This window comes from Phoxinus phoxinus (assembly GCF_949152265.1).
Source record: "Phoxinus phoxinus genome assembly, chromosome: 7".
NCBI lineage: Eukaryota > Metazoa > Chordata > Actinopteri > Cypriniformes > Leuciscidae > Phoxinus > Phoxinus phoxinus.
In genome coordinates, this window is record NC_136882.1 from 12,818,781 (window position 1) to 12,829,465 (window position 10,685).

A 10,685-nucleotide genomic window follows, 5' to 3' on the forward strand; every position below is an offset into this window, starting at 1 on the left:
AAGAGTGATTTGAAGAGAGAAGGGATGAAGGCGTTTTATATGGGATGGCAAAAGGGCTTTGAGTGGTTGCTAAGGTGTTCCCAGGAAGTTCTGGCTGGTTGTTAGGGCAACAATAGGTGATTACTAAGATACCCAGGCTATGTGGATGGATGGATGGATGGATGGATGCAATATATAAAATAGATAGATAGATAGATGGATAGATGGATGGATGGATCGATGGATGGATGGATGGATGACAGACAGATAGACAGACAGAAAGATAGATAGATAATAATAAATTAATAATAAATTGTATTTATAATGCACTTTTCATTTGCGAACAAATCCCAAAGTACTACAGCAAACATATTTCATAAGTAAAAACAGGGACAAGAATAAGAAAACATTAAATATAAAAACAGTTCAATTTCGCATTAATTGTAGCTATCTTTAAATAGAAAAGTCTTTAAGTCTTTTTTAAAGTGGTCAACTGACTGTGGAACCCTCAGGTGGTCTGGCAATGAGTTCCACAGTCGCAGGGCAACAGAGGAGAAAGCACAGTCTCCCATGGTCCGGAGCTTGGTTCTGGGAGGACGGAGAAGATTGCCATTTTGCGAGCGGAGGTTTCTGGTTGATGTTTGCTGGGTGAGAAGTTCCTTGAGGTAGGGTGGAGCATTTCCATGGATGCACTGGTGGTTGAGGAGAGTGATTTTGTATTGAATCCTGGCGGAGATGGGGAGCCAGTGAAGTGCTTGAAGGATGGGGGTTATGAGTTCATATTTACGAACTCTCATTAGGATTCTAGCACCACTGTTCTGTATGTGTTGGAGTTTCTGCAGATCCCATAGAGAAGTGCGTTGTAATAGTCCAGCCTGGAGCAGACAAAGGCATGGACAAGTTTTGTGGCGTCGGAAAGAGTGAGTGTGGGACAGAGTTTGGCAATATTCCTGAGGTGAAAAAAGGATGATTTGCACAGATGTTTGATATGGTTGTCAAATGTGAGGTGAGGGTCAAGTTTTACACCGAGGTTGGTTACTGTTGATGAGAGAGGGATGTATTTTCCGAAAAAGGTGATAGAGGTTATCAGGGATGACTGGACCTGCTGAGGAGTGCAGACAAGAATTGCCGGAAGTTCTGACTCATCTAGGCCTTAATCTCCTCCAGGCAGGAGGTCAGTAGGAGTGGTGTGGAAGAAGATGAAGGCAGAGCAGCCGGGAGGTGGGGGGTTTATTTTGAGGGAAACAGGTGTGTCATCAGCGTAGCAATGGAAGGAGATACCATGCTGGCTAATGATGCGGCCAAGGGGGAGCATGTAAAGAATGAAGAGAGTTGGACCAAGTTACGACCCTTGGGGAACACCACATATGACAGCATGTGGGTGAGATTTAGCTCCACCCAAACTGACGTACTCGGTCCTTCCAGAAAGGTAGGATGCGAACCAGTCCAAGGCAGAATTTGATAGTCCTATATCACTGTGGAGGCGGTCAAGAAAGGATGTTGTGGTCGACAGTGTCAAAAGCTGCTGTGAGGTCAAGAAGAAGAGGACAAGATAGATAGATAGATAGATAGATAGATAGATAGATAGATAGATAGATAGATAGATAGATAGATAGATAGATAGATAGTAAGCAACTTAAAGGTGCATTGTGTAGCACACTTGAATTAAATAACAAGCGTGTAATCGATAGTTTGCTTGGGTTCTTTTATTCAGTCATCGTTCTTCACAACAGCTCCGTGATACCCAGTAGCTAGGCTATACAACACTAACACAATTCTCATCGTCTCGTTCCAAACCTCGCGTGAACTAACTTGTTTTCTCGTCTAGGTTTTCTCTGGGGTTTTCCTTCTGGCTTACTGCCACACACTGGACACCCATCACATAGCTGTATACTACAAATATACATGCATGTACTGAATAATTAAATAACCATTATTAATAAAATAACTGAAATGACAAAAACTATTATTTGGGGGGGGGGTCTAGCTTTTAACTCACAATTATAACCTATACATATTCTAGATTTCCCCACATTCTCCCCTACAAAACAGAATGTAGTCCCGACATTCTCAGAATACATTACTGGTTATCCACCATTAGATCATTTCTTTGGTAGGAGTCAGTGATACAACAGTTTTAGTACTCGTGCTATACTGTCACACAACATGTATCTCCTTTTCCATGCAGTGTGTTTGTAGCAGACATCATTGTGCACCATGATCTTCTACCACCATCACTGTTTATCAACAGGAATCTGTACGTTCACTGAAGGAATCTAACCTTGCACCATAGAAAAAATTTACGTTGTGTTTTCTTCTGGAATGTTATGGTTACTAATTTATCTTTAAAACTAAAAAAAAAATATGAACTTAGTCTTAATTTAACTTCTTAACATTTTAACTAGAACTCATTACTGTAATTTAATTCAGCAGTTTACCCATCTACGATACTAGGCTGACCTAGAGTATGGTAAGTAAACATTTTTTTTTGTTTTCTGTTTCTCAAAGGATATACTCTTTTGCAGGCAGGTTGTGAGGGAATCTCCCCGTCACTCTCTTCGGGATCATCAGTTTCTTCAGCCTCTCCTCTGGATGATGACACATCATCTTCTCCCCGTCCTGCTACTTGCTCATTTTCTACCTCTGGTTCTACATCGTTCAGCATCACCGTGTCTTCTGAATGAGGTTCTGGAGGTTTTGACTGTGGACGATTTCTGATGCTCCGACTTTCCTTGTCGACTGGCACTCCAACCAGGCATTCCCAATCATCCTCACCATCTGAACTGTCACAGAATGTTTGATTTTGCGGTGTCGCTGTTTTTTCAGTCTTGCCTCTTTTCTTGTTGTCTTTTTCAGGTCTTCCAGGTAAGTATTCTCTCTCTACCGGTAAGTAGTCACACGGTAACAATAGGTTCCTGTGTAGTATTCTTGTTTTCCCTTTCCCATGTTCAGGTTGAACTTCATATACGGGACTATCCTGGTACTTCCTCTTGGTGACGACATAAACTTGTTCTTCCCAAAATGATCGAAGCTTCCCAGGTCCACCTTTTTCCTTGAAGTTTCGCACAAGTACTCTGTTCCCAGGGATCAGTTCAGCTCCGTGTACTTTCTTATCATACAAAGCTTTACCTCTTTCCTTCTCCTTGTGTGACACTCTTGAGGCTAACTTGTAAGCTTCTGTCATTCTCTTCCTCCAGTCCTCAGCATAGTCATGGTAAGAGGAGCTTTGGTCCTTTGCTGGTACACCGAACATGATATCAATGGGCAGTCTGGGAGTACGGCCGAACAGGAGATAATAGGGAGCAAACCCCGTCGCCTCACTTTTCGTACAGTTGTATGCATTCACAACTTTTGCAAGTGACGTCTTCCAGTCGGCTTTGGCGGTTTCCGGTAAGGTCCTCAGCATGGCTAGCAAAGTTCGATTAAACCGCTCAACTTGACCGTTCCCCTGCGGGTGATACGGTGTCGTGTGGGAGCCTTGCACGCCACTGTACTCTTGCAGCTTTGAAAACAGCTTGTTATCAAACTCCCTGCCTTGGTCGTGATGCAGTTTTGTCGGGAACCCAAACTTCAAAACAAAGTCCCCGAACACCTTCTCAGCCGCCGCCTTGGCACTCTTGTTTCTGCATGCATACGCCTGTGCGAAGCGCGTAAAGTGGTCCATCACAACTAAAATGTATTCATAACCTCCCTTACACTTCTCTAGATGTAGAAAATCAATAGAGACCAGCTCAAATGGGTAAGTGGTGGTGATGTTTATCAGAGGAGCTCGGGTCACTTTGTTTGGACGCTTGCTTCTCAAGCAACTACAAACACGTGTGACATAGTGTTCCACTTCCTTTTGCATGTGGGGCCAATAAAACCGATCTCTGATTAAATTCAGCACCCGTTCTGCTCCCAGGTGGCCCATGTCTTGATGCAACTCCTTATAAACGAGCTCATGGTATCTCCTGGGCAGTACCAACTGATGGCGGGTTGCTGTTTTTCGAAACAAGAGACCATGTTCATCCAAGTATAATTTTGCTCGTTCCCTTATCAGTCCCCGCACCTCTTTACCCTGACTTCTGTTCATAGGCCGCGGTTTCAATTTGAGGTATGCTAAAGCTTCTCTGATTTCAGGGTCTTCCTCTTGGGCTTTTCTCAGTACATTCTTGGGGATCTCTGCAACTGAAGTAAACAGCTCCTCCTCCTGTTCTCCCGATAATGCTGTTTCAATCGTAAGTGGACACAACCACGGCCCTCTCTCCTGACTCTGTACCACCGCTGACTGAGTTATGCTAACCATGACTTCAGGTTGCACTTCTTCTGAACAGGTTTTCATGTACTGTTCCATATGCAGCGGCATACGCGACAAGCCATCCGCGTCCCCATTTGACTTTCCTGGACGGTATTTGATGGTGAATCGAAAGTCAGCAAGTTCTGCTACCCATCTGTACGTTGTGGCATTTAACTTGGCCGTTGACATCACATACGTGAGAGGGTTATTGTCCGTGTACACAATAAATGATGGTGCATGATAGACATAGTCCCTGAACCGCTCACATATAGCCCACTTCATGGCCAAAAACTCCAACTTTCCTGAGTGAAGATGGTAGTTTTTCTCAGGAGGGGTTAGGGTTCTTGATCCGTACGCTATTACCACTAACTTGCCTCTTTGCCTTTGATAAAGCACCGCACCGAGGCCTTCCTGTGAAGCGTCACAATGGAGTACAAAGGGTTCATCCAGATCTGGATATCCCAGCACCGGTGGATTAGATAAATAGTCAACTAACTCACAGAGGGCTTTTTGATGTTCATCTGTCCACGTGACTGGATGTGACGACGCAAGCTGTCCTTGGCCATTTTTCCCCTTTCCTTTCCGCTTCATCTGTACTTTCCACGTTGGCGTCTTCTTTTCGGCGAGCAGCATATAAAGAGGTGCAGCCTTGCGGGAAAAGTTTTCGATGTATGACCGGTAGTAGGAGAGAAATCCTAACAACTTTCTCACCTCACCAACTGTCTTAGGGGTCCTTTCCTTCAGTGCTTGGACAGGAGCGATATCAGCCGGGTCCATCGTGTACCCATCTTTCGTCACCAGCCTCCCTAGGAATCGTACCTGATTTCGGAACACTTCACATTTTCGAGGCGTTAGCTTGACACCATGATTCTGATAACACTGCAGCACTTTTCTAATGTCCTGAAGATGATCCTCAAATGTTTTTGAATGAACTAAGTTATCATCTAAATATGGTTGACATACCTCATCACGCAATTCTCTCAGGCACTCCTCCATGCTCCTTTGGAATTCGGCAGGTGCATTTGACAATCCGAAAGGGACCCTCACCCATTCATATAATCCCCACGGCGTTATGAACGCAGTGAGAGGTCGGCTGGATTCCTCTACAAACCCCTGGTGATAGGCTTTGCCTTGATCAAGGACTGAAAACCAGGTGTTGCCTGCCAAGCTGTCGAGCATGTCCTGTATGCGGGGAATTGGGTGTCTATCTGGAATGGATTTCTTGTTTAACTCCCGATAGTCACAGCAGAGGCGGAGAGTTCCATCTTTCTTACGCACGCAGACTACCGGTGAAGAATATGGTGACTTGGATTTAGTAATCCACCCCCTATTCAACAGATCCTCCAGGTATTCTTTAACCTCTCTGCGCAGTGGTTTTGGGACAGACATGTATGTGTGCTTCACGAATGTGGTATCATTGAGGCGAATTTTTAACTGGAGAGATGGAATACATCCAACATCGCTGTCATCTCGAGCAAAAGCACCACTCTCCTCCCTTAGAAGCTGCTTCACTTTCTGCTGCTGTTCGGGTTTTAGATGATCAACGCATACAGAGGGTCCCATAGGTTTTCTCTTTGAACCGCTAACGTAGTATCTGCGTTTTCTGTAGATTGGCTGACTCGTTCACCATCTTTGTGGAACAGGTTTTGGGTGGTGTGTGCAACAGTCGCGCAGGCAATCTTTTTCTGAGCTGTCACTGGTCTCATCTCAGCAGGGTAGATGGCTTTTACTCGCTGTATATGGCCCAGAACCGCCCGTGGAGGTAAGTCGATGTCATGAGTAGTATCATTGATCACAGGAATACAGATACGTGAACAGGTCCCTCTCTGGAGGCAGACGATGTTTTCCTCCACCCTCAATCCATCTGGCCACTTCGCACACTCATCAGGCACAAAGAGAGCATCTTGATCAGATAGCAAAGGGCCCGTCTTAATGCAACATTTGACAGCTCTAGCCTGTTTGGCTGGAATTTTTGTTACTGACCTTCCTACTTTCGCAACTCCATCGCTGAACGCTTCATCTTGGCTTCTCACTAAGTTAAGCACAACCTCTGCTTTCTTGCAATCACAGGACAGTGCAGTACTCATGGCTTTGGTCTTTACACTGGTAGGTCGCTCTACACCACTGTTCAGCAGGTACTCAATGACATTGTATCCAATGATGGGCTCCTCTGCCACCTCATTATCACTACATACCAATACCGGTACCTCCAATTCCAACGGTGTGGCTTTGTCTGTTCCCAGCTTGAATGTCACTTCGACCCAGCTTTCGAATGGAATCACTGTTTGATTCACTGCTCGACCGGTGAGGCTTCCAGGACCTAGGATCTCTTCGAGGCCGCGTAGTGTTGTGTGTGGGAGATGTTCTTTTCTCCACTTTTCATTCATGAGACAGACTTGTGAGCCAGTATCCCATAGCGCTTGCGTCGCTACACCATCAAAGAAGCAGCTCACCATACATTTTTCTCCGATCAAATTCAATAACTGTGCATTATGTTTGGTGGACAGCTGATTAGCAGTTATGGATCTGATATGCTGCAGGGAGCTCTCCTTCCGCTTTGCTGCTTCCTGAGCTTCCAGCTGTTTAATACTGTCACACAGGATTTCCCGTTGATGTTCTGGCCACAGTGATGATGTTGTGTGAGTTGTTACCATCATACTGCTAGCTGAGTGTCCTCTTTCTGTTTTTCCTCCAGGTGGTCCCCTGCACCCTCTGGAAAGATGTCCACTCTGCCCACATTTAAAACAATGATCGCATTGGTCACCTCTGCCATCTTCTTGACACCCACGGCAACCTCGCTTTCTTTCTCGAGGCTGCGTGGGACGGTAAGTACTCATCACTTTCCTCATTTCTCCGATCTCCTCTCTCAGCTGTTTGACGACCTCATAGAGCTCAGAGTCTTTCTTGTCCATGACCTGTGGGGTTTTCAAAGCTTTTACTTGTGTGTGTGTGGACTGTTCTTTACCCCCAACAGCATGACTCATTCTCTCTTGACTTTGACGTAGTTCTACTGGAACCTCAGTGACTTTAGTTTCTTTGATGTTGGCATTTTTCTTGAACTTTTGCTGTCGTTCCCACTCAAGACTCGCAGCTTCGTTCATAGCTGTGATGAGAACCTCATCTGTGATTGTAGGTTCATCAAGGCAGGTTTTAAGCTGATACTTAATGTGATCGTTCGATAACCCTGTTCCTAGTGCGCGCAGGAATCTTCTCTGTATGAGATCAGGGCTGTACGATTCTTCTCCATCCGGTTCTCGAGCAGCAGCTAAAAGTCTTTCTTTCAGCTCAATGGCACGGAATAGGAAGTTTTGTGGTGACTCGCGGCCCTCTTGAGTGATATTTATCAGTCGATGATACAGGTCTGTTGAGCTTTCTTCCTTATAATGGCCTTTCAGAATTGTGCGCAGCTGAGAAAGGGTTAACTCTGTCTTGATCTCCAGCATATCACGCAGGCTCATACCTGGACTGACTGCTCTTATCACAGCATCAATTATCTCAGACTCTCTGTGTCCCTTGTTCATTCCAGCATCAATTTGGTGCATCAAGTTATTGTATGACAGCTTATCTTTTTGACCCCGTTCTCCAATTTGGCCATTAATCTTAAAATCACGCCGGATGGTGACTTCAGGAACTGCATGATGATGTTGGGAAAACACAGGGGGACTTGACACATCAGGAACTTTCAAACTCAGGCGTTGGATTTCGTTTTTCAGCACATTTGTTGACAACTCAAACTGATGCTGCAATTCTGTGTACTGTCTCTTTAAATGCGCGAGCTCCGCCGAATTTCTGTCTGCGTCACCACCACCATCTTGTACCGCGCGATCACTGCTTTGCGTCATCGTGCTAGAAAACTCTAACAAATCGTCCACATGTCGGCGGGCTACATCACCATCTTCCGTCTCTATAACACTCTCTACTGATTCACTTATTAATCTGATCAGCGAGTGCCGTTTGGCTTGTCCCTCCACTGACAGTTTCGCATACACACACACCTCGTGCAGCTGATCGAGCCGAAGCCGGAGCAACGCGGCGCTCAGCTGATCTTGCCGTTGCTCAATGTCCATGCTCAGCGTCTTCGTAGATAACTCACTCAAAACGGCACCGCCGATCCCATTCCTCGTCGCCAGTATTTTGTAGCACACTTGAATTAAATAACAAGCGTGTAATCGATAGTTTGCTTGGGTTCTTTTATTCAGTCATCGTTCTTCACAACAGCTCCGTGATACCCAGTAGCTAGGCTATACAACACTAACACAATTCTCATCGTCTCGTTCCAAACCTCGCGTGAACTAACTTGTTTTCTCGTCTAGGTTTTCTCTGGGGTTTTCCTTCTGGCTTACTGCCACACACTGGACACCCATCACATAGCTGTATACTACAAATATACATGCATGTACTGAATAATTAAATAACCATTATTAATAAAATAACTGAAATGACAAAAACTATTATTTGGGGGGGGGGGTCTAGCTTTTAACTCACAATTATAACCTATACATATTCTAGATTTCCCCACAATTGTGTAATATTTAGGAGGATCTGTTGACAGAAATGCAATATCCATAACTATGTTTCCAGTGGTGTATAACGACCTTACTTAATGAACCATTATGTTTTTATAACCTTACAATGAGCCATTTCTATCTACATACACCGCGGGTCCCCTTACATTGAAATTGCGCCACCATGTTTCTACAGTAGCCCTAAACGGACAAACATGTTTCGTCACTATGTTGTTCTTCGTTCAAAGGCTTTGTTAGAACGGTGTCGTGTTGGCGGCCCCTAAGTTAATAACTAATGATTGTTGCGATGAAAGTGAATCAATCAAAACTATTTTTAGCGGGACAATAACTTTATTCTAGAGCTGCTATAAAGCCAAAACAATCTCTGTTACTTTAATTTGCTATTATCATTGTAAAGCTGCTTTGAAACAATCTATATTGTTAAAAGTGCTATATAAATCAAGGTGACTTGACTTGACAAAGAAGCTAGCTAAAGTCAGCGAATAAAACACTGACACGATGATGAACAAGTAACAATAATATTCGCAATAACATATCGTTTTACGGGATAATAAAGTAAACCTAATTTCTTAATTTATCTTTTTAAAGAAACCTTATTGCTTATCTGCCTACTCTCTGCTGTCTCAGACGACGCAATATTTTCTTGTCGGCCACCGTAAATTCTGTTGGTTGCAATTCGTAACCTCACCACTAGATGCTGCTAAAATTACTCAGTGCACCTTGAAAAAAAATACTTGAATTGATGTGTCAAAGTGGTGCTAAAGTATGATTTCACTTTTCTAACTTTAGTTAGTGTGTAATGTTGCTGTTTGAGCATAAACAACATCTGCAAAGTTACAACGCTCAAAGCAAAGTAAGACATTTGCTTTTACAGAAACAACAAACAGCTGGTAGGGACAACACGACATAGAGTGCCGAAGTTACGACGTCACTTTGTAGGCCAAAACGCGGAAGTGAGTTAGCATTTTAGCCATTCCGGTTCCCTCGCCCTATAGTCTATGGGTTTTTTTAATGGGTTTTTGCTAAATCGCCTGAAATAAGGTCTGTGGTTAACAAAGCCTCTAAATATTTTCACGTTTTGATCTATGACATAAAACACACCAGTTATAACCTGCTTGTGATTTTTTAAACTGTATTGTGACTTAAAAACGGTGGTTGCTAACAAGTTGCTAAAAGGGACTACATCCTTTGGCGGGGACTTTAGACGTCATCATGACAAACAGGAAATCTCTCACTACTAACCCGCGTTTCAGCCTCTCGTTCTTTATTTCTGTGGAGAGACTGTTCGACAATGGTGTTTTGTTTTGTCCCGAGATGCAACCACACGCGTTTTTTTTCTGGCGAATTAGCAAATAGTATGCAAACATACAATCAAACATAATACAGTAAAAGATAATCTTTATTAATGTTTATTTGGGGCACAATGATCAGGCATAATAATCTTAATCACAAATAAAATAATATTAAGGTTTATATAAACTGACAAAATAATAAACAAATAAATAAAACATTAACAAAAGATAAAAAAAATCTCAGAGAGGAACGCATAAACAAAATGAGTTTAACATTTTTGGAAAAACCAAATGGGCAATATCTCATGAAAAGTGGATAAGTGTTCATACCATAGGGTTCATACACAGTGCAGATATCATAAGCATTTTATATCCGACGGCTTTATTTAGGCTTCAAAATTTATACATTTTGGATTAACTTGTAAAGATTATCTTGATAGACAAAACGTGTAAGGGTCACAACTCTTTGTTGAACACAGATCTTATTTTTGGCGATTTTCCAAAAGTCGGAAAATGGGGAAATTGCATAGCTTTTTGATTGAGGGAACCCATGCGCCGCTAAATTCCGGGTTGGCCTACAAAGTGACGTCATAACTTCGGAACTCTATAGAG